This window comes from Pagrus pagrus (assembly GCF_965226575.1).
Source record: "Pagrus pagrus genome assembly, chromosome: 19".
In the NCBI taxonomy this organism is placed as follows: Eukaryota; Metazoa; Chordata; class Actinopteri; order Spariformes; family Sparidae; genus Pagrus; species Pagrus pagrus.
Genome location: NC_140203.1, coordinates 9,996,572 through 10,020,518, shown reverse-complemented (window position 1 = coordinate 10,020,518; position 23,947 = coordinate 9,996,572). Strand labels below are relative to the sequence as shown.

The 23,947-nt window shown below is 41.4% G+C and overlaps 1 long non-coding RNA gene across 1 annotated transcript; it reads left to right on the top strand.

The window, feature by feature from the left end:
* The first annotated feature begins 396 nt into the window (after positions 1-396).
* Positions 397-2,555, top strand: LOC311274602. The gene is made up of 3 exons (XR_014624770.1): positions 397-546; positions 701-775; positions 2,330-2,555. It is a non-coding gene; the product is annotated as an uncharacterized lncRNA (long non-coding RNA).
* Positions 2,556-23,947: the final 21,392 nt, after the last annotated feature.

Below are 23,947 nucleotides of genomic sequence, written 5' to 3'. Positions count from 1 at the left end.
CGCACACTGATGATGCATTTACTTAAGTAAGTTTAGATGACACATAAACAAAGCAACATACCACAGCAACCAGGGCTTCAGTCTGCCATAAAGCGAAGCGAAAAAAGGGAGAAGGGGAAAACAAGGATAAGGAATAATGACAAAATCATGCTGTTCGTTTGGCAGCGAGCGATGAGGAACACTTCAGAGGGAATTTTGGGAAACTGAGTAAGCACATTTGCTTTACTCTCTGGAGTGTCTTCAGCACGTATTGCAGTGGACTGGAGATAAGCCTGCTATGTATTATCAAGGTTTGAGTTCAAACTTGTGTCTGACAACTCATCTGTCTCATGTTCTTCTCCGTCTTCGACAGATACAGAGGATGGTTCATTAGCAGTGTGAGAAATGAGAGCAGATTTCTCACGGCGAACGAAACAACCCCGTGTTTTGTAGTGAGGACTCTACCAGATTTCTACTAATTACAGGCCGGAGGGGGTACAAGCTGAACCGAGCAGCTTAACACACATCAGAGAGAAGAACGTTTCTGCCCTTCAAAGCCTCGTGAACGTATGCATCCTCAAACCACAAGCTGCTAATATTACTGTAAAGAGAGCTATATTAAGTGAAATACCAGGCGTATAATGACTGTCAGACTACTTCGACAGTATGCAGGCCTCCACATGTTGATGCTTTATCTGCCTAATACCCATCTCTCTTATAGATATACCTGAATGCCTCTGTAATAACTGAGGAAGAGTATATACACGGCAGGCACACATAATCCCTGAACATACAGGTTTGTTCTTTTGTTCCCTCTTCAAGGAATGGTTTGACACTACCACTCTATGTTTGTTTTATAGGAGGAGAAATAGGGGACTGTTAGCTTAGCTTAGCATGAAAGCCTGGAATCAGGGGAAACAGCAAACCCCTAAATATTTCTTTTAATGTTGTATGGATTCGACAAGTAGGATGTAACGTGTTTTGGAGGTGCCTGTACACAATTTTCTGTTACCTTTGGACATTGCTAGGCTAGCTGATTCCCCTGTTCCCAGTCTTTATGCTAAGCTAACTCCTTTCTGTAGTCCCATAGCACAGAGTGGTATCAATCTCATGTGCTTTCCAAAAGAGCAAAATGTATTTCCCAAAATGTCTTACTACTCTAAAAGAGTCCTCCAGGGGCTGTAGCACTGCAACACAATTTGTCAGACTGATGCCTACATTACCCAAAATGCAACTCAAATACCAACAGTTTGAATGGATATTCAGGTGTGATATGCTAGTAGTGGCTAATGTAAAAAAGAGTGTGAAGAAACAACAGTAGTGACGTTATGTCAAAGACTTCTTTGTACTGTGCTACAGAGATGTCTCCTGAAGTTAGCGTGCTAACCAGCTAGCCTCGGCCATTCCTGTCTCCTAACATCTCTTATTTCACAAATGACCCCTTCAATCAACTTTTTTCACATATGCAGTCGTGAAAAACACCTCGTAGATGCAGTCGTAGAAATTCCCTCCCCCTGTAAATACATTCAAAACCATCTTATTCCACAATAACAGCTCGTTCCAGCTGTTCATTGAAGCTTTTACACTGAGCGAAACATTCAATCCCAGGAGTGCATGTTTTTATATCTTCACTGCTCCGTCAAAAAAGCACTCTGGATGTCTTGTGCATCATTTTATACACATTTGCCCAAAACTCAACCTGACATATTTGGTATCTTTGGAAACTTTAGCATCTCGGCTAGAATTTAAAATAGAGTTTTGTGGGTTTGAACAATGTTTGGCAGCAGGAGTTTGCATACGAAATGCTATTTCTCAGGAATGTTTTGCACCATCAGAGGTGTAGCACGTCTGCATGCTTCTCACCTCGTATCCTCCAACCTCCCCCCATTTTCTGTTTTCTCCTCTTCTTTCTCTTTCTCACACACACATACAATGTCACAGCTCGCACAGGTCAAATAGACGGTTGGAAATCCAAGCTATTGATGGCCACCTTGGGAAATGCCAGAGTTTGTGCAGAATAGGGCTCAGCCATTTCTTCCCACACCTGCTGCTTTGTGTCACTTTATCCCAGAACATCCTCTCTCGTCACCTTATCCCGGCCTTCCCAGAGACAAGTGTAGGATAACTAGCAGGATGTTGCCAAGTGCTTGAAAATATCAGGCATCTTATAGAAAATGATAATTAAGATGTGTTTTTATGTTAGAATATTTACTATAGGTTAGATATGCTTGCAAAAATAAACAACGTGACTCACAGCAGAGGTCGAGTTGCTGCAGGTGGCTTCGAAACGCAGGAAATATGTCATGTTGATTTTATTGTAGCACAACTTATATTCCCTTTCCCCCGGTAGAATACGCAGGTAACCAGAGCAGCAATGGATTCAGTGACATCGGACACCCGCCAAGGAGCATTGACTCATTTCTCCGAGCCACGGGAAACACAGGACGCAATCTAGGCCTCTCACAGTCAGCACGCTACCCTGCGACACAGGCCCGGAGGTTGGGTTACCACCTTGCCCTCTTCTCTTTGTGCATCACTCCATTCAGCAGAGAGAAAGATAACTGGAGCTGCTTCAGGCCCTGAGGTGGGATTAACGGCTTGTTGTCATCGTCAGGAGTGTCTATGAATTAAACAGGAAGGGCTTTTAAGACTTTAATTGTCAACATTTTTAAATGTTGTTCTCAAAACACTTAAAAAAAAGTTAGTTGGCAGTTAATTCCCACGTGACATCCTCTGTGCTCACATGTGGGAAGCACCAGAGGTCTATTTGCATGCTGGTGTGTGTGAGGAGTGGAGTGGGGGTGGTTGAGCATGGATGTTTACTCGGGCCTGGGAAACAAACTTAATCGACATGATACACTTTCTCAGGACATAAATTTCTGACATAATTAAACACTTTGCAGTGCATCACCAAAAAGGGGACCGATGGCAGGAGCGTGTTTCATCCGTCCCGACCGGAACTGTAATGTTTGGCCGAATAAATAGAGGGTATCAGGCTTCCCGCAAGCCCAGTAATTAAATGAGGAGGCGTTTTAAGTGCAGCGGCATCGGTTAGATAAGGCTACAGCTTAATTTGAATAGTATGAAGAAAATACAGAACTCCAATCCAGAATACGTGTTAGCTAAGTACGTTTCTGCAAAACCACAGGTAAGCTAAAGCTGCATGTTTCTTCACTTTGTCTAGGTTCAATTTTTTTATTTCTCCGTTGTCACAATGCTGTGGTTAGGGTTAGGAAAGCATCATGGTTTGGCTTAAAATACCTGTTTTGGTCACCACAAACATGGCTGGAAAAGGCCCGACTTCCCGGTTTTGGTCGACAGCTCTCCTTAAAAATATCGAGTAATGCCAAGCTTACAAATGCCACAACGCAGACTCGAGCTACGGTCGCCTCGTCATTTGTAACTCCACCACCATCCCCTCCGCCTAACGATGTTAAAGTCAGTTAATAAACATGTAATGTGAACATGATCTGGTACCTTTTTTTTTACAAATGTCAGTACAGTACATAGCCTCTGCCTTTGAATTGTAATCAGATCTGTTTCCAGTAAAAGTATTCGCCTTATCAATCATTCCCCTAAGAGAGAAAGACAAACAATCTACCATACCACGGATCATTAAGCAAAATGGGCACACGTCTTGATATGCCAGTGCCCAGCAAGCCAACAGCTACAATGGCACATACAAAAAAACTGTTGCTGCTCACTACAGTGGAAAGAAGCTCTCTCTAACACAACATAATAACTGCAGGCACCAGAAAATGCAGCCTGGGAGACAATGGCTTCGGGCCCAGTTTACACAAAACAGTGATTGGCTTCTGATTGAAATATTGGCGAAATAAAAAGGCGTCATTATGTCACTAAAAGTCAATTTGCCGTCCAGCAATTACAGCATTGTTAACACCGCTGTGAGTGAAAATAGAAAGGCTGGAAAGAGAAATTACAGTGTGATTTTTTTTGTGTGCGGAGCGCAGGGAGGCAGAGCAGCGGTATGAAGGTCAGGTAGCACCTGTTTAACATCAGCAGCTACAGCAGGAATATGAATTAAACCATCTGGGTACAGCTCTGCCCATCAGATTACTGCTTGGCATGCTGCTGTGTGTGTGTGTGTGTGTGATTGAGACACAGACAGACTGATATATGAGAGCATAAGAGGAGAAAGTCAAAAAATGAAAAGCAGAGATCATCTCTAAGTGGATGATCAACTGTAATCTCTCTATCAAGTCTCTCAGGGTTTTAACCTTATAAGACTTTGCTTTATTCAGTTATTTATCTGGGACAACAACACGTGTGCACGTCAACGTCATGTAGATTCATCTTGATTTACACACAACCTTTTCTTACATGATTCAGGTGCATTTTACAGCATTAAATGTATTTTATTTAGGCTACGACATAACCACTGTTTCTAAACAGTCGGCTCACACCTGTGGTTGTTAGGGTCAGTGATGAAAAAAGTCAGGAGTTTATCACTGTAGGTGAGCGTTTCCATTCACCTTTTTCAGTGTTTGTGCGTGAAAACAGCTGGATGTAAATGCTGAAACTCAAACGAAAACAAAAACAAATATACAACTTTTAATTACGTCATCTTGTTGTACCCTCTTCTTCTGCAGTGGATTATTGGCACCTGTCTTGAGGTATAAGGTAGATTTAATGATGGAGTCCTGCTACATGTATTTTAGACAATGGATTGATGAGGATGAGTTCAGGAGTCTCACAGCCCAGGGAGTGAAACTGCTCGGTAGTCTTGTCGGTACGGCAGTGGATACTTCTGTATTTTTATCTAATTCTTCCAGATGTTTGCAGTATTTTCAATGTGATGATGAGATATGTGTTTACTGCAGCCTTGTGTCTCACCTGAGCGTCCACTGACTCGTGCAGGGTGCATGAGCTTCAGGTGTTAAAGTGCACACAAGCAGACAATGCCTCAAGTTTCTTGTTGTGTCACCCAATCTACTGTATGCTATTTTAGCTAATCCCTTCTTAGATTATCACCCCGGGCATCCCATATGTAACACCTGTTGTTTACCTCTCAGTCATCCAGACACAAACAGCCTCCGCCAACGCCTGACAGGTCGTTCTCTGGGGAATCTCGAGGAAGCACATGGAGGGGTAACATCTTCACTCTGCTGCCCTTCCTCCCTTCCTCCTCTTCCTCCTCCTGCTCCCCCCACCGTCCGACTCTTGCCTTTGGACGCCACCTCCGACAGCTGTGGAGTGGAGAGCGAGCTGATGACGTCCTCAGGGGTAATTGCGCTGTAAATGTGAGGTCTGAGGGGGTAAATAAAGAGCTGTGAGCCAGGAACCAGAGTAGCCTGGGTAACAGAGGGAGAGAGTAAGACACAGAGGAGGAGGGGGGGTAAAAAAAAAGGGTGTAACCTGACACCAACCACTACCTCTATTATAAGGAGCATCAGCAGCACCACATCTGCCCTATATATAGCTTGTGGGCTGCTTTCAGTTTCAGTCTTCCTTCTCTTTCTTTGTGTCTGTGCGACTCTCACTCTTCTGTTCTCCACATCCTCTGGCGGCCTCCCCCCCCCTCGTACCACCCCGACTACCTGTCAGTCACAGAGCGGCGTCAGAAGATGTATGCAGGCCTACTTACATGCAGCTCATGAGTCACGGTTCAATGCACATTGCAGGCATTTTTGAAAGATGGTCCTTTGTCACAGAATCCGGCAGCAAACTTCAAGTGCAGATTAGCAGAGAGGGCGCTTCTGCTTTAATATACACTGTCTTAATAGTTCATACATCATAAGAAGTGTTTCAGCTTAAAGATTTTGGATAACTGCGCAGTAACCTCAATTCATGAAATAGCATTAAAAACATTAAATCAAAGTCTTACGTGCACTTTGCTGCCAAAGCAAAAAATCCGCTCCATCCATCACCGGCAGGGAAGGACATTAGTTACAGTGGCGATGAAAGGAGCTACCATTAGCAGGTATTAATTATCCACGAAATACATTTTAGCTATACACGACATTCACTGAATCATGTGAGGGGTGAGGAGTCGAGCCCGTCCTCACAGAAAAACAAAAACCTGCTGTAAAGAGGTCGTCTGTTCGAGCAGCTTATCGCGGCTCGTATCTACGTTCATCGCGAGGCGATGACCTCTAGTGGCCGTCGTAATTGTGACTGAGAGCAAAGGAAGGAATCTAGTGACGTAGTATAAAAGTGACAAAGTCCGCATCAGTGGTGGCTTGTCAATAGGGGGCGCTAGGTTGCTGCCCCACCTGTACCAATGTAGATAGATAGATAGATAGATACTTTTTCCTTTTAGGAAGAAACATAATTGCTGCTTTGACTGAGTTTCAGCCCTTTGATGGACTGGCTACCTTTCCTGGCTGAGCTTTGCCCATTGCTGGGAAAAGGCTCCTGTCTGTTGTAATCCTTAATGTCAGCCACACAGAACTGGTGTTCTCACTTCCAGCGTCATAGAAGTTTTTTGTAGGCGTTTGTTGGAGTGATGTACCTGCAATTAAGGTATGCGTCACAGTGTGTGGGTGTCGTATCAGCCACCATCTTGGCGGCACGGTTTCCTTTTTTTTTTTTCATTTCAGTGTGATGCGCAGGAAGACATGCAGACGGTTCCTGGTTCCTTGTGGTTCTTCTGAATCTGAGTGGGTGGCTGACTAACTGGTCCACTGGCATTCCCCCCAGAGACACAAGGAATGACAAAAACTTAGAAAAACAAAGGCACACCAAAACCCCAATTGACTTGCACAATAAAATTCTAATTAGCTACTGGCGATAATGATAATAAAAATATAGTCTAGACATGCTGTATTGAATAAAAAGTGGGGATTTTATGAGAGCGTAATGAACCGTTTAAAAAAAAAACCTCCCCAATGTTGTCTGCAATGCCAGTGACAGTTTATATTATCTTGTTTTATGAATAATAAAAAAGCTTTGCAGTTTTCTTGTTTGCTGATGTAAGGGGAAAGTATGCTGGTGGGTGTGAGTAGAGTCTGGGTCAGGCTCGCACGCTGGAAACAGCTCAGTGTTTCATTAGCTTGCTTTATTGTTATTGAAGTGGCAGTTAATTTAAGCTAACTATAATGCGGAGCCAGTAGATTTAGGGGGTCATGGTATAGTCTTCAACAGTAACTCTCGCAGAGTGCCTCTGTGCTTGCAGTAATTGTTTAAAGGCACCATTTTGTTTTTGCTTTTACACACATCACAGCTTAAGTGTATAGTTCACTATATTGGGAACTATGTTTTTCTTCTCCCTTTTTATAGAGAGCTAGATGAGAAAATGAGTAAATATGAGGCCAAAGCTAGCAGCTGATTAGCTCAATTTAGCATGAAGGCTGAAAACAGCAGGAGCTCTTTCAACAATAACAAGCCCAGTAGCCTGGGAGTTATGTGACGGACTATTTTCTAAACTCTCAGGAAGAAAGCTAACAAACACATTTCTCAAAATGTTGATATTCCTTTAACAGTAACATGTCCAGCAGGCTAAATATGTAGCTGAAGCTAGCTTAGCTTAAACATCTTGCCTGGCTCTGTCCAAAGGTGAAAAGCAATAATAAGACTATTTCTTAGATAATTTCAAACTAACTATTGGAGAGAAAGCTAACTATATTTCTCAAAGTATTGAAACATTCCTTTAAGTACAAATACATGTCCAGTAAATATGTAGCTGAAGCTAACAGCCAGTTAGCTTAAACATCTTGCTTGGCTCTGTCCAAAGGTGGGAAAAATTATTATTATACAATTATTTTGTTTTACAGGGAGTTACGTGCCTTACAACTTCTTGGCCAACAACTCACAGGAAAAAGGCTAGTAATGTAACTTCTCAAAATGTTGAAATATACAAATCATCTGCAGTAAATATGTAGCTGAAGCTAGCAGCCAGTTAGCTTAAACATCTTGCCTGGCTCTGTCCAAAGGTTAAAAAAAATAAAGATAAGTAAATTCTGGTGTTTAACGGGGAGTTGTGTGTCTGACTATCAAACCAACTCACAGGAAGAAAGCTAACAACTGTATTTGTCAAAATGTTGATATATTCCTTTAATGGCAATTACATGTCGTACCTGTATCTGGAAACTGTCAAATATAATAATGGCCCCTTAACAGAACAATTTACTCCCTCTTTTAAAGACTTACCACAAAGTGTTTTTGTTACGCTCATAAAGCGTTGTCGCCTTTAAAAAAAAAGTAAGAAGCAAATTCAAAGTAAAAAGCAGATTGCAGGAGTGAAAGATGACACTTTTATACCCAATACACAGAGTTAGATATTAAGAGAAAACAATATGAGCTACATGAACATCATCTTCTTTGGAAAAATATGTGTATCTATGTTTATAACAATGAATGTGACTGCAACCTCTGTCAAGTCAGTTACTGCCGCTGTGTTTTATTGTGTAGAGACAGTGTGGCGGTGCAGGTTGTTGCCACAGCGGACACCCATAAAACAAGTCATTCTCTAATTTTGTTTGTTATTTACTGCATGTAACAAATGTGGCAACATCTCTTGCACTCTTTCAGTCTTTTCATTGTATGCGACGTAGTGTAGCGAAAGATCCATTGATGGAAACGCAGACTGAGTTTCGAGCACGGTTGAAATGTTAAGAAGCGTCTATTTTTACAGAGCTCTGGTGAGGAGTTTTTCCTGATGTCTGCAGTGTGCGGCTTCCCTACTACCCTCTTTGATCTTTTTCTGGAATCAAATGTAATGATTGTGGCTGACTTTGAAATCTGGAAACACACTTGCTTGTGTCTCGCTGAAGAGCTGCTTTGCACGGTTCTCACTGGCACATTTAAAGCTGCTTGTTTGCTGCTTGTTTTATTTACAACCCACGATTTTGAGAGAGTTGTGACACTGAAGAAGCAGATTGGAATCATTTTCTAATCCTTGTCGTCATGCGCTTAATTGAAAACACAATATTTTTACCTCATCGACAGTAGTAGAGATAGAAAGAGCTTCCAGTTTGCAGTCGTGAGCAGTGACATCATCGTCTCAACAAGTCAAGGCAATTGTGTGATTGCAGTGTTTGGCTGTGTGAGGGGTTAAAAATACTGTGAATTGACATTATAGCACAACATACATTAGAGCTGGGTTTAATTACCTTTAATTATGGGCTTTGACAGACGTTAGTCATCCATGTTTTCCTTGGTTTTTTAGGCTCTTCTTTAAATAGCCAATTCAGATATATCGGATCTTTTAAAAAATGTCAGAAAAAGTCATAATTACAACTTCGATGTTACCATGAACGATATTCACAAGTCAGAAACTGGCTTTTACAACGACTCCAACATAAAAGGAACACAGCACGATGCGCTAATATGAGCTAAGTTTTCAATCTTCTGGGGTTGATGAATTAATAGAAACCAGCCTCATATTTTGAAAGTATCCACATGAAGAAACGTTCAATAAGCTCTCTTAGCTTTTTTTAGTTGAATAAATACATAAATAAACAATTCTGTTGGTGTGTGCTTTGTGCTAATTGGGTTAGCTTGGCTCTCATGCTAATAAATACATAAATAAACAATTCTGTAGGTGTGTGCTTTGTGCTAACTGGGTTAGCTTGGCTCTCATGCTAATAAATACATAAATAAACAATTCTGTTGGTGTGTGCTTTGTGCTAATTGGGTTAGCTTGGCTCTTGGCTAATAAATACATACAAATCAAATTAATTTTCTTTATATAACCCAAAATCAAAGAGAGCAACACCCTCTGTCCCTCGACCCTCAATTCCAGTGAGGAAAAACATATTTTTTATTTATTATTTATAAAACATATCGAAAAAAAAAATCTGATATAAAAAAGACAAAACACATACACATGTATATGTAAACAACTCTGTGGGTGTGTGTGTGTTAGTTAGCTAACACACACAGTTGTAGGCTCACGGGCTGTGTACTGTGAACACAGCACATCGTTGTCATCACTAATAAAATTCAACCACCTCATGTCTTATTGCATGTAAGTAACAGCTCACATTAATTAACATAAACGACCATCATGGCTTTTGTTAGTAACAGCTGCCGTCAAGCTAGCATGTTGCTAACAGAAGTTAGCATGCTCCATTCCTCAATTGTTCTATGATTGGACGGGCTTATAAGTTTGTTTGCTTTTTATTTGTAGGAGCATTTGATTTATCGATTTCTGTCAGGATGTTGAGACTTTTTACAAATACAACACAAATACTTCTAGATTAATTAACCAACCTTAGACTTAAGTAACTCTCTGCAAGAAAGTAGATGAGCTTATTCCAAAAGGTCAAACAATTCTTTTAAGAGCCATAAAGTGACACGTCGTCCTGAAATAGGCGATGATGGCAGCTCGGTGATGTAGTAACTGTTTTCCAGCTGTGTTGTGACAACCATTGGTTGAATCTAGTTTTGCTTCCTTTATTGTGGAGTCTCTGGTTTTCTCCAATCCCTCAAAGGTCGACGTTGTTAACAGTTTGCGGCTGCCAAACCTCACGAATTATTATGCCAAAATTCACCAAATTCAAGGTGAAAGCACCACATGATTTATTACAGCTATTGATTGAAGTCCAAAATGTAACCGTCCCAACTGCTTGTGTGACCGAACACTGACGCTACAACATCGCAGGAATTAATCAGTCATGATTGGGCGTAATGAATTAATGGACCACAGTGTAAGCAGTGTGGAATTACCAGTTCCTGGAAAGCTCGTGTACCTCTCATGTCCACCAATGTTTAACAGTTTGATTTGATTGCTGTTGAATGAGTAATGTATATTGATCGAATCTGCTACGCTTGATGTTAATTACAACCTCCCTCTCTCATCTATTCTCATCTTCTTCTGGACTCGATTTGGTGATGGAACAGTTATTTATTTATTTATTTCACTTTTCACTAAATAATTTCACTTTTGTTGTTTTTGTTTTTGTTGTTGGTGTTTTTCTTGATCATCAAACATGATCAAAATACCAGTCTGTGGTGAAACACTGATAAAATCAGCCTCTCGTCTGAGGAGTCAAGCCGAGAGTCGAAGCATGTTAGTCTATGATGGTAAATGGAATTAGGGCAGAGCGCGTCTTTTATGTGGTAATGGGACTATTTGTTGGAGTTGGGGGACCGTGCCTTCATGTTACTTAAATGGCTTTATGGGACTGTATTTCTATATATAAAAAGATCTCTTTACCACAAGCAGCACGGAGGGTTTTTTCATGTGACTGTGCATTTTGTAGCGTATAGTTCTCGGTTTCTCTCTACGGTCGTATTTAAAAGTGAGTGAATATATACAGATATTATACTCTCAGGATGATAATGTCGCCTCCCTGACTTGTCCTCTTGTGCCACCAGTAGGTCAAACCTTTCATCTAACCTGATGAATATCTCAACATCTATCAGATGAGTTTGTACACACCTTCATGGTTCCCAGAGGATGAATCCTAATGATACTGTTGATTTTCCTTTGCACCACCGTGAGATTAACTGGTTTAATTAAAAATGTCTAACCGACTAATGGATTGGCATGAAATTTCATGTCACCCTCAGGATGAATGTTAATAACTTTGACGATCTCTTACCTGTCGACCATCAGGCCAACATTTAAGTCCAAGGATAAAGGGTGAAATGAAACCTCTGCCTGTAGACTCAGAGACTTGTTTTTTATTTTAAAAAACTTGGTGGAAACTTAAGTAATGTAGCAGCAGGTGCTTCCTTTCTGTGTGATTCACAATGTTTAAGTCAGACAATGATGTCACTTCTGTTTTCGGTGACTGTATGTCACAACTCTGCCAACTCATGTTGTAGACTCCCGATATCCCTCCTTCAACATCCTAAGTAAATGAGTTCAGTGCACTCAAGGTTAGGAAACTCACAAGGCCCGTAAATCTGTCACTACGTGTGGTTAGACTTCTTCACTTCACCTTGTTTAGGAGTAATTTGTCGGCGTAATGCGTTTTGTAAAAGTACGCCCCACTCGTGCTTTCTTTTTTCTTTGCCCTCCCCGACAGATATATCTCATGAATTCTGACATTTTTTGACAACATGCCTTTCTCTGCACAGAGGTTTGAAATCTTGGGTACAAAGCATTTATCATCATGACGCACATGGCACCAGTTGACACATGCATACCACGTCCAAAATAAGAGTTTATAATTTTCAGCTGAACAAAGAGTCTATTATGGACGATTCGGGGGCAGAGACAAGACGCTGACTGCTGATATTTCTGTTTGTTTAAACTTTTTACTCACAGTGAAACAACGTTAATTTTGGTTTGCGGGATGTTGGCGGTCGGGGATTGCAGAGCGGTGTGAAGAACAGATGGTCTGAGTAAAAAACCTGTTCGGAAACACACAACCGGTTGTGACGGTGCAGCTTTTTTTTCTTTCTCCTCTTAATTGTGAAATTCACTGTTCTCATTTTGTGTGACAGATCATTGTCTCTGATATTTGTTTTAAGCTTTTTGTTTGACTTCTGTGTATCCAGTACAATATGGTAATCATAGAAGAGAACAAGCCAAAGACACCATACTTGTATAGCAATCACTGAAAAAGAGAGAGCCCCGTTCCCAGCCGTTGCACACACATGGGAGTCTGTTCCCACTAGTGTCTTAAAATAGTCAACGAGGGCTTTTCAATTATACAGGCCACGCTGTAAGAAGGGGCCCAATCATAAAACCAGAGTGTTTACCTCCTCTCTAAATCTTACTCTGCTTTGATTAAGGGGGCAGAAGGCGGCTGGGAAGCTGGAAGAGAAGGGACGAGGCCGGGGGGGAGATAGTATACAAAAAGTGTAGGAAACACAATGAGAGCTGTAATTGTCGGCCATCTGTGACCTGAGGCCGGCAGAGCATCCGCCGGAGTCAGTCCTGTAAGACGAGGAGGACGAAGAGAGAACATGAGTGGGGTCATCAGGGAGACAAAGTTAGGTCAAGGTGAGTAAAGCTGGAGTTCAAGTTAGTTTATGTTAAAGGGACAGTCCTCCATTTTGGGAGGAATGAAACGCCTGTAAAACGTCATCTGAGCATCTGTGGTGACGTCAAAACAGAAGCTTACAAACTGGGAGTGTTGACCAAACAGTTACTTTTATTTACACAGTCCAAAATCACAATCTCATTGCCTCATTGGGCTTAACAAGTAAGGAAAATACTTTAGTACATTTAATATCAGATGTATCAAGACTTTTACTCAAGAACTATTTGTGTGCATGACTTTTACTTTTACCAAAGTAACATTTTAACACATATCTTTACTTTGACTCATATATGACTTTTTACAACACTGGAAATGGAAGAAGTCGTTTATGATTATGTTTTTAATGGCGTATAATCACCTGTAGTTACGAATTATTGTATTTTCATTACCTTAGATCAGCGGTTCCCAAAGATGGATGACGCTAAATGAAGGAGGCATGGTTCGCATCGTTAACAAAGCACAGACAACCAAAACAGTGACAAGAAATTACGCAAACGTCGTCATGTGTCTCGCCCTCGGCTTCACTAGTACAGTGGTGGTTAATGAAGGGAGACAACAGTGAGTTGTGTGTCTCAAAATATTAGCTTCTGACAATAGCCGAACAATAGCTTCCACCACAAAAATGTCTTGTGACTTATTCAATCTTTTCAGTAAGATGTCACACTGAAGTCGCAGTTCTCTATTAATTACAGACAATGCTTAAAATGTAGGAGTTTGCAAACTGCGGTAGCCAAGTCCAGCATGTTTCTACGGTAGCCCAGAGCGCACAAACCAAACACCGAGTGGGCATTAAGAGAATTTCTTGTTTTTAGGATGAGGACGAGGGGTGTTCAGTTGTTTGCAATCTGCAACATCACCTTAAGATGCCACTTAATCCTGCACACTAGACATTTAAAGGAAGAGTTAGACTTTTGGGAAAATACACTTATTTGCTTTCTTGCTGAATTAGACGAGAATATCGACTCTCATGCTTCTTTGCCAAAGACAACATTGCATAAGTTACCGTTGGAGCGTTACAGCCTGGATGGATTTAAAACTCTACGGTGTGAATCATCGTATGAATCATAGAAAATCTGCATCCTGCATCACAGGATTCCCTCGCTGTCATCATGGAAAATAGAGCACACGCATGCAAGTGAAATTGCGTGTGTCACTTAATGTGTCTTTACAGAAACAACGGCTGCATACAAGGGCGTGGAAGCGGTTAGAGAAAAGGATTTACGCCGGTGTTCCCAGGTTTCGTTGTCCAATGCTGCTTTGAAGAACCAGCTCGACCCGTTCGGACGTGTTTGTTCGGAGTTCCCTCTCGATAAATCGCAACGTAATGGACATCTTTTATAGCACACCTTGACGTTTATGTTGCACTGCAGGCGAGATCAGAGAGCACTTGATACAATTGGTCGTGACTGATCCAAACCGTTGTGATCCTCCTTTGTGCCTAGAAACTGCACATGACTTCAAAATGAAATGTCTTCTTTATTTCTTCTGTCTGTTTTCTCAATCTGGAAATGATTTCTGATAGTCTAGTTTTTGTTAGTTGTACAAACGCCATGTAAACTAATACATCTGACGATATGAGTCACCGGGTTTAAAGCAAAAAAAAATGTTATGGGAGAAAGTGCTCAACATTTTCACCCTGAGTCACCTCTGAGAGTGTCCATTTAAAAATAAATAGATTAAACAAATCCTTGTTTTTAAATGCAGGACTTGTGCATAAATCATTGATGCTCATTTAAGGGTAAATCTGATTTTTGTTGATCTTTAATTCAGCAGGTCAACCTCAGCATAAACACCCCCGTCTGATCTTTTTCTGCTGGCTGGATGCTCAGGGGATTATGTTTTTTAACGAGCTTCTCCTCATAGGAGGTGGATCATCCCTAATCAATATTTCAACGCATATATTAACATTATCCAAATTGATGAAGTGCCTCGGCATCCTTAAATGTTGTTTATCAAAGGAAAGGTCACTCGATGTATTTGGCTGTCCAACAGGGGTATCTTCCTGAGGACTCCATAGGAGGACACGGTGTAATATTGATCAATGGTTTATCATCACTAATGATTCATAAGTAAATGTGTACACATCCCTTCAGGGAGACAATACAGATAACACCAGTGTGTGTGTGTGTGTGTGTGTGTGTGTGTGTGTGCGTGTGTGTGTTTGTGTGTGTTTTACAAACAAGAGAAAATAGGAAAATGAAAGTAAATAAAGGCAATTAAATCTTCGCAGCTTCTGCATGCAAATCAAACATCACATCGGTGGAAAATCAGCAAATTTATGTTCAGAGATGACTCATAGTTCACACTCTGCGAAATGTCTCACCCCTGCAGCTGTGTTAATCCGCTGCTCTGCCTGTGTTGGTGTGCTGAGTTTTAGGGTTTCAGGCAGCGCAGTTATTAAACGGACTCAAATCTTTATAGAGCTTCTTCTGCCTGGACCCTCCAACATCAAACAGAACGACAGTTTTGTTTCAGAAAGTCACTAAAACAAAAATATACAAGTCTCACGAAGATGTTAGTTCAGTTATTCCTGTTTTTGGTAGCTTTTATTTTCTTTTTGGTCATTGTCTATCTTATCGGATGTAGACATTTCACCCACTTGTGATTTTATAACTATAAAGCAAGGAATCTCTGTCTGTCTGTCTGTCTGTCTGTCGTTCAGATATCTCAAGGACCGTTCATCCAATCTACTTCACACTTGGCAGATTTGTTCCTGAGCACCCAAAGAAGTGCAGCGCCAGTTTTGGATATGCGACGCGTTTAACATCAAAACATTTTGAATAAACAGCGAATACTGCTGTGTATAGCAGCGGGGGGGGTGGCTTCATGGCTGAAGCTGGGCTCACATGTAATCCCTCTGACGTGATCTCATGGGGAAGCAGACATAAACAATATGGAGATTAGCGTTGTGCAACAACTTGTCAAAGTGAGGAAAAAACAAAAGCAGAGGGTTAAAAGAGTCTGGATGAGTAAGGAGACGTGGTCAGTACAAGTTGTGTCTTCATCAGCAAGAACTGGAGATGAGATTTTAGGTTTCTGTTAACAGTAGCATGCTAGCTTATATTAGCTTCCAGGGCTAGAATGTTGGAGAGTACTGATATAATCACCCAGATTTTGAATCGTAAATATCAAACATGTTTGATGCTATCGGGGCGGCCCCCGATGAGTCTGTGAGCAGTTCAGGGGGCTTAACACTGGATCTGTAAACCCCTCACATTACCAGATGATCCGTGCAGAACAGCATGTTTTGAACGGGCACTGAATTTTGTAAGATGAGCTCAGAGAAACATGACGCAAGCGATGTTCGAACATGAGCTTGCAACATAATGTTCAGCCTACTATTGTAACACATGGCAAACACTAAACGGGCCTTTTATCTGATCGAGTGGGAATTCGTTTTTTGATGCACTGATAGCAGAAATATGCTCGCGTTGATAATGAAAACAGTAGTTGCAGCCAAACAGTGAAATCAAGTACTTCTTGTCCTCTGCACCTCTTTTCTTCTCAGACTGCAGGCTGATGTAAGTTCACTCACCGAGTCTGACTGAGTCCAGCTGATATAACATTTGATTCAATTTGAGAACAGAGCATTAAATTATTAATCCTGGCAGGGATAATGCTTTTTAATGAACACATACTGCTGTATGATGCCTTTGTAATGCTCCATTAAGGAGGAAGTAAGATGATGTTACAGGGTGAAACACAAGCATTAAAGATTTTCTATTATTTTACAAGACGACGGAGAACAGAGGAGTTGTTTAGGGCTTATCTCCTCAGTCATTCTGCCTCTATGTCGACAAAGGTATCTCTGGGCAGGAAGAGAAGGAAAGATTTGAGAAAAGGCAGAGCAGGAATACAGCGAAAAACATTGTTTCAGCTTTAATTATATGTGCATGAACCAACATGCTGAAGCGCAAGCAGTTTTCTTGCTAATCTGAGGCTGCTTTGCCCCCTTTATCCTCAGATGAAAAATGTGTCCTTGGTGCACTCTTGTCTGGAAATTCCCGTCCTGAAATGTCTCAGATGTAGAAGATCAAACCAAATGAACAAGCATATTTCTCTGAGAATTCCCACAAGCTACACACGCTTGCTCTTAATGCGAGGAAAAACCTTCCAGTTTGTGATCCATCGAGCCAACGTGGTCAACTGAGGACTCAGACACTTGTGATCATTTTTTAAAAAGGGACTGACTGAAGCGCCATCAGAGCACTGACACGATCTGCACCATCTGTGCAGGTTGTGTCAGCTTGCATGTGTGAATAAAGACATTTCATGTATTTTGATACGTAGCCACGACACTTTCAAGTTGTCTCATCGCCGTCTGTTCTCGGGCAGTATGATGGAAATACAGCATACAGCATCTCAGCCTAAAGACCTTTGATATCTATAGATTTAATATTGTTATTTTTATATCTATAGATTTAATATCGATGTTGCTATGCACATAACACCATGTACATTTATGTTACTTTGACAGGCAAGTAGAAGGTAAAAGACATAGAAACATAAAGATTTTACACATTCAAGTGTGTTTACAGGTCTCGGGTAGTACTACTGCATATGCGAAAAAAAGTAATTTAAAGCCTTTTGTGGCTCCAGAGGAAGCTGCATGTAATCTGTCTCAGTGGCTGAGTTGCATTGTGGGTAATGTAGGCACCAGGTTTTGCGAAAGGAAGAAGAATGCTGCTTTTGATCATTTGTTTCTAAACTGCCCATGATGAGTTCAGCAGGTTTGTAATAGTGCGATACTAGACCTGGAGCCTACATTACCCACAATGCTAAGTTGCCACTCAGTGAAACATACTGTAGTACTCACCAAGACTTGTAAACACACTTAAATGTGTGAAAGTGGTGGAGTTACCCTTTCAAGAGGCTCATTAGGACTCCCAACCTTTCATTTCCAAAACTTTGTCCATCTTCTCTGAGTGGGTTCTCCAAGTCTGGCCACAAGCTACTTTCTAAGAGCGAAGACACTGATCTGCTCAATTTTAAGCAACATCAGTGTAAACTCAAAGCTCTCCAAAGGTCTCAAACACAGAAACGAACAAGCAACATTATGTAGAAATTGGCATTCTGTGCTCAGTTTGTCAAAAAGAGTATTCATTGTCTTCATACATGAAACAAATCTACTTATCCCCCGAAGGGCATTATAAAGTCACAGGTCACAGATGCAGAATCACATAAATAACGAAGATAACATCACTGAGTTTATACAGTAACATCCATATAAAATGGATAATAAAAAATAATATGTCTATAAAGGCTGAAATGTATTTGTTTTGCGTCACACACCAGATATCTATTTTACAACAGTGGCCTGGATTCATCAACAGATTCACAAAGCGCTCAACAACACTTGCAACACAGCGGGGAGAAACGCTGTGTCGCAATCACATTCCACGATCGCAGCGAGGTTTTTTTTAAAACCCAACCCTCCCTTGTCTTTCACAAACATAAACAAGCCTTATGGTTTTGCAGCTCATTCATGAATCTTGCGTCTTTGGAGTTCCTGCTAGAAAGTGTAAGTCTACCAGTTCTGACTCGGAGCCAAAGGGACGCCCTCTCTTTTCTCTCTTTTCTCTGTCTCATTCATGCCCTGGAGCTGGAGTGTACGCTCCACCCAAACAGTATCTCCATGGTGACACACATACTGTATAAAGACCAACCTTTAAGGTGTGCGTCTGTGTGTCTCCTTTTTCTTTCTTTCGTCTCTACCTAAGCGGCCTTTGAACCGTCACAACGTTTGAACGACAACGTCAGCAGATAAGGGGTTTCCCTGTGCTCGGCCTCCGGTCGCCCAGGCAACATTCCTGAGAGACAAACATTGGCCCAGACTCACCAGAGGCATACCAGAGGATCTCCCAGGAAGTCCTAAAGGCTTTCCTACCGTGTTGTTATTGTTGTTGCTATAGTAGTGGCTGCCAGCCAGCGAGTGTGTACAGGTGAAAACAGGTACACCTACTGTACTACCTGTCACCTTCCACGAAGACTGGAGATAGAAATAGAACAAGATCTTTATATACAGACGGGGAACACTCCTCAAAGACGTCACCACTGATTAACACGCTGGAGACGAAAGGTTACGACCGTGCACGTTCGCATTGTAGATATAAACAGTATAAAAACACGGTATCTGCGTTAGTTTGATCATTCATGACGAATGGAAAGTGAAATCATCGTCAAGGTGCAAGAGAAAGATTTTCATTGACTAATGTTTTTATGTCTAAACAAACTCGATAAACAAACTGTCTTTGTTTTCATGACTGAGGGACAACACAATTTCATACCGTCACTTTGTTTATATGTGGCGGACCCTGCCACGTTTGACTTTCTTCTCCAAAACTACACAGAGCCCCTTTAAATCAGCTAGAAGATTACCGCACGTCTTAAAAAGAACAATTCTCGGCGTCGCAGCAGCACTTAGGAGAGTTTTGTGACCCTTGAAGAAGTCAGTGTACGTACGTCCTGAGTGTGTGTGTGTATGTGTGTGCGCACATGGTTTGTCATGGTCACCAGGGAGGCGAGAGGCTTGCAGCCGTTCAGTGCAAACACAAACCAGGGCCATCTGCAAGCCTGGATCCCCTCCAACAGCAACACTAGCACACACACACACACACACACACAAAAACACATCCACACACACTTTACATGATATCATGAATTGGGTGTCAGCGGCTGTAGCACCTCATCTTTCGACGTAAATGTATACAGTCCGCAGCCAAGGCAGATGTTCTGCATATTGTGATAACTTATAGGAGCTTTTGGCAACAAACCTCAGAATTAACAATGCAAATTAGACGACGACGGTTTAAATTAAGCTCCCGGAGTGTTTGAAATGGTTTTACATCACACAGATTGCGAGGTAGATATGTCTCACCTTAGGTCCTGGTTTCACTGTTGCTGTCTTGTGTTGAGAAAACAAGCGAAGCATGTTGTTATGAAACAGTGACTGATGCTGTAGAGCAGCAGGCCAAAGTGAAAATGCCTCCTTTGCTGCCAGAAACTTGTATTGGAAACCACAAATCCGTGGCACAGAACCATCTAGGCCTTCCTCTAGCACTGCACAGATCCAGTTCCACAGGAAAATGTGTGTATGTGTGTGTTCTCGCATGCATGTGTGTGTGTGTGCGCGCTGATGGGTTTTAAAAGGTTTCATTTGGTTTCAATCTTAACTGTAAGCGAGTGTCTTGTCGATTTCACGGACAGAACTCACAAGGAAGATAAACGACCTGCAACAGGTTAATGAACATCTGATGAATGTTGTGTTAAAGTTTGTGAGCGAGCCGCTTGGCAGACAAACAAAACTCCAGGTGAAGGTAATTCAACTGGTCAACCCAAGAAAAAGTTGGATTTCTTCCCCCCCCTCGCATACCTAAAGTCCGTGAAATCCTCACATTTCACATTTCAAGATGTTTTCGAGGACTCATCCCCCGAAACAGTAACTTGAACTTGTTATCTCCTTTTTCTATCTGTTTTTCTTTTCCCTGTGTTCTCTCATCTTTAGTGGAAATGTTTTGAAGGAAGACATACTTAACTAATTAAGCCTTTTCGAGGTCGTCCTCTTGATCCACGTTGCCGAGCTCCGTGCGCCAAACAACTGCACCGCGTTCCCAGCTGTATATACTGTACAGTCAACCATCCATCAAGCGGGTCCCCTTTACTCTGAAACGCCACGACTTCCCTTTGAACCTATCACTGCGGACAGGGAAAAGAAAAACATATTTGATAGTCTCAGTGTGCGAGGGAATTATCGTCATGACTCAAGACAGTCTGTTGTGTGCTATCAGACATGCAGACGGCTAATACATGTGGATTATTAGTCACCGAGTGTCCAGATTGTGCCGGAGCCTCTTGAGCTGCAGCACAGACTGTTATTTAGTGGAGATCTTTGTTTACCAGAAGCTCATTTGCGGCAAAGTTGGTCTTTTCTTTTTAATTTAAGCGAGTTTATGGACTCCGCAAACAAGAAAAAATAAAAGGTGGTGTTTTGTTTTGTGACACTGGACGCTCTTGTAATTCTGAATTACAACACAACAGATTTTGGGAACTTGATTGATATCGTTCCCAAAATCTTTCGACACTCTTTCGCCTCTTGGAGCAACAGAATAAGCTGTAAACTTAACACTGACACGGCTGACATGTTAGCAAACACATCCAGCAGACATTGAATTTGAAGTTGTGTATCTGTCCACCTAGCTAATTTATGGATTTCCTTCTAGCTCTGATTTTGGTCTACACCAATTCCTGAGGGAAATATTTGGCTTTTCACCAGCTAGTTGCTAACTTTGTCTTCCAGCTGTTTAGCACTCAGCACGTAGCATTTAGAGTGCGGCTGGGAGGCTAACCCAACAGTTAGCATTGCCCTGCTTCCCTCGACAAAGAGCTGGTGGGATTTTTCCATTGGATTTTGGATTATTGCAGAAAAATAAGATGGCAAACAAAAATGTGTGATACTCACTCAACGCTCAGTTTTGCTCAGCAAGATAATCTTCACAAACACCATTTTTATGATTTTTAAAGCATAAATGCAGTCGCAAGTAAAAAAAGCTAATGTTAGACGTTAGACGTAGAAGTTTACAGCCATGCTAGCTGTTCTTTTGTGCTTTAATAATATGTTAATGTGCTGACATTTAGTAATGGTAATGTTTGCTGTAATGTCAGCATTTGCTAATTAGCACAAAATACAAAGTACAGCTGAGGCTGATGGTAATGTCATTGGTTTTGCAGGAATTTGGTCATAAACAGAGTAACATTTTTATCCCGTGGTGGCACTAGATGATTATAGTATATGTTGAGATATTTTACAGACACTATTGATATGTGCACTGAATTTCATGGCAGTCTATACAAGATATTTCACTAAAAAACAAACCTGTCTACTTTGTGGTGGCTATAGTGTCCGTATATGCCCGCTCAAACTGTCACGGCAATCCATCCAGTATTTGTTGAGATATGTCAGTCTGGACCAAAGTGATGGACGTCTGACTGACACTGTCATTCATGCTGCCAGCAAAACTAAAGATAGTAATTAGTGCAGCTTTGACACAGAGGTGAGATCTCCTCTGTGAGTGAGAAACTGGTATCACAAACCATAAGGTATTTCATGCTTTCATGCTCAGAGTGAAACACAAGATTAGATTAAACCTGACTGTGAGTTCGAGCTATCACTTCCATCTGACCTTCACTTCTGTTTTTCCAGGTGGGTATTCTTGATGAGTCACCCAGAGGTTTTGCAGGTTCTTCTAGTTTTGTGTTTGGATTTTAACAGATGCACTAAATTGCCACCAGCATGTACCACACACCTGATACGACCTCTGGAGGAGTCTTATCTGATGAGCGATGTCAGTTGTTGATACGGAAGAACTATACATACCAAAGCTTTATCAAAGACCAAAACATCTCATCAAGGAGTATGAAGATGTTTTCGGTAATGGTGGTGATACTGTGAATGCTTTCACTGAACGCACAGTAGTGTTATCTAAGAGCTATCATTTGGGGAAACTGGGTACATGTAAGATAATAATTATACAGGCAATTTTTTTTGTTTCTGCACAGGTAACAAAATCCTGTGAATCTTTCTGACACTACGTCATGACTTTCTGGCAAAAGGGTGAATATCTCCACCTCAATTTGACCATAAGATCCCTTTTGTTTTTTTCCACATGCGTCAAATGTGAACCTGCAAATTTCCACCTTTCCAACGATCCTCGAAGATTGTGGAGCTGTCTGAATTCGTAGAATAGCCTCGTCTCCGCCGTGAGTCAGTTGTTCCTTTCTTCTCTGATTCATATCATCACATCTTATTAAATCTGCTTAACAAATCAATTATATATCAAGTTAGACGCCTGCCACGTACAGCGGACTCAATGACCACACCACCTGCCCAAGACTGCTAACAATCTCATGGTGATTGTGGACAACAATCTGTTGTGTCAGGTCGATATCACAGCTGCACAATTCACTCATCCCTCCCAAGATCTTTTAAAGGAATACCACACTTTAATTACACTACCTCCTGCTCTCATATGTGAATTTTCCCTTTTAAATAAACAGATAAACAAGTGAAATGTGAGTATTTTGTCCTCCTTGACCTGGAAATGTGAGTAATGTTGCCTTTTCAAGGTTTTTTTGGATTTTCCTTTTTTATTTGGGCTGTTTTTGAAAACAGTTTTCAAATAATTTATGAAAACGCTACATACAAAGGAGTTTTTCAGCCAAAATGTGCCGTTGCATTTAATAATATTCACTCTGAATTATCCATTAAATTCATCAAATGTCAGTGCAAGTCAAACAATAATCCCAGGCATCTGACAGATCCCTGTTAAATGCACATGCACTGCTCAGATATGTGACACCGTCTGCCGTTTTAGCATCTTGTGGTGCCATCTAGTGTCGACTTCTCTGTGCAGGCAGGCAGGCTCAGGTCTTACCATGTTACTATGAAAGTTTAATGCATAATGGTATGAATGTCAGTTGTGTGTGAGACAGAATTCAGTTTTCAGGCTCAACAGGAAAAGTGGGTCAGAGCCATAAAACCACAGGCATCCTGCACCTACAGTATCCAGAGCCAGCGAAAGTCTGCGAGGCTGTGAGAACATCCAGGTGGGAAACATCAGGGATATTCCTGGGAATTGTTACAATAAAAACTGGTAAAGCAATACCATCTGGGTCAACAAATAACTGCATGAGATTCTCACTTGTGAAACCACAATGTGAGATGGCAGAGGAAAAAAACGGATTGGAGGAAGTGTTGCGTAAGGTGAGGGTTGATCTGTGAGGTATCACCCCACCAAGGTAATTAACTTAGTCATAGTCACGGGGGTCACTCCCTAAAAACGATCAAATAATGAGGGAAAGTTGTCCAGCCGACTAATTGTTTCCTGTGTGATTCACTCCAGATATGTGAGGAAATTATAGTCCGCTTCAGTGAAGATCCAGTCAAAGCGATTTTATCTTTATAGATCAAAATCCTAATAATATCTCAAAGAGAGGCAAAGTGCTGGACCTTCCAGTGCCCCCAATTGACCACATCACACGGCGGCCATTTTCCTCTGACATCACACTCTGGA